Source organism: Arachis duranensis, chromosome 4, assembly GCF_000817695.3.
Source record: "Arachis duranensis cultivar V14167 chromosome 4, aradu.V14167.gnm2.J7QH, whole genome shotgun sequence".
NCBI lineage: Eukaryota > Viridiplantae > Streptophyta > Magnoliopsida > Fabales > Fabaceae > Arachis > Arachis duranensis.
The window spans coordinates 52,812,632-52,813,156 of NC_029775.3; the positions used below are offsets into that span (position 1 = coordinate 52,812,632).

Sequence of the window (525 nt, forward strand, 5' to 3'; positions counted from 1 at the left end):
AGGATCATAAGCTTCTTCAGAAGCTGCCTCTCTAATGCTGTTGGATGCATGTTGCAATCCATTCAGATTTTGAGAGATCATGTTGACCTGTTGAGTCAACACTCTGTTTTGAGCCAATATGGCATTCAGTGCATCAATTTCAAGAACTCCTTTCTTCTGAGGTACCCCATTATTCACGGAATTCCTCTCAGAGGTATACATGAACTGGTTGTTTGCAACCATGTCAATGAGTTCTTGAGCCTCTTCAGGCGTTTTCTTCAGGTGAATAGATCCACCTGCAGAATGGTCCAATGACATTTTCGAAAATTCAGAGAGATCATAATAGAATATATCTAATAGAGTCCATTCTGAAAACATGTCAGATGGACATCTTTTGGTCAACTGCTTGTATCTTTCCCAAGCTTCATAGAGGGATTCACCATCTTTTTGTTTGAAGGTTTGAACATCCACTCTCAGCTTGCTCAGCTTTTGAGGAGGAAAGAATTTATCCAAGAAGGCAGTGACCAGCTTATCCCAGGAGTCCAG

General features: G+C 41.1%; 1 non-coding gene across 1 annotated transcript; it reads left to right on the forward strand.

The window, feature by feature from the left end:
• The first annotated feature begins 355 nt into the window (after nt 1-355).
• Nucleotides 356-459, forward strand: LOC127747180 (small nucleolar RNA R71). The gene has a single exon (XR_008008984.1). It is a non-coding gene; the product is annotated as a small nucleolar RNA R71 (small nucleolar RNA).
• The last annotated feature ends 66 nt before the right edge of the window (nt 460-525 follow it).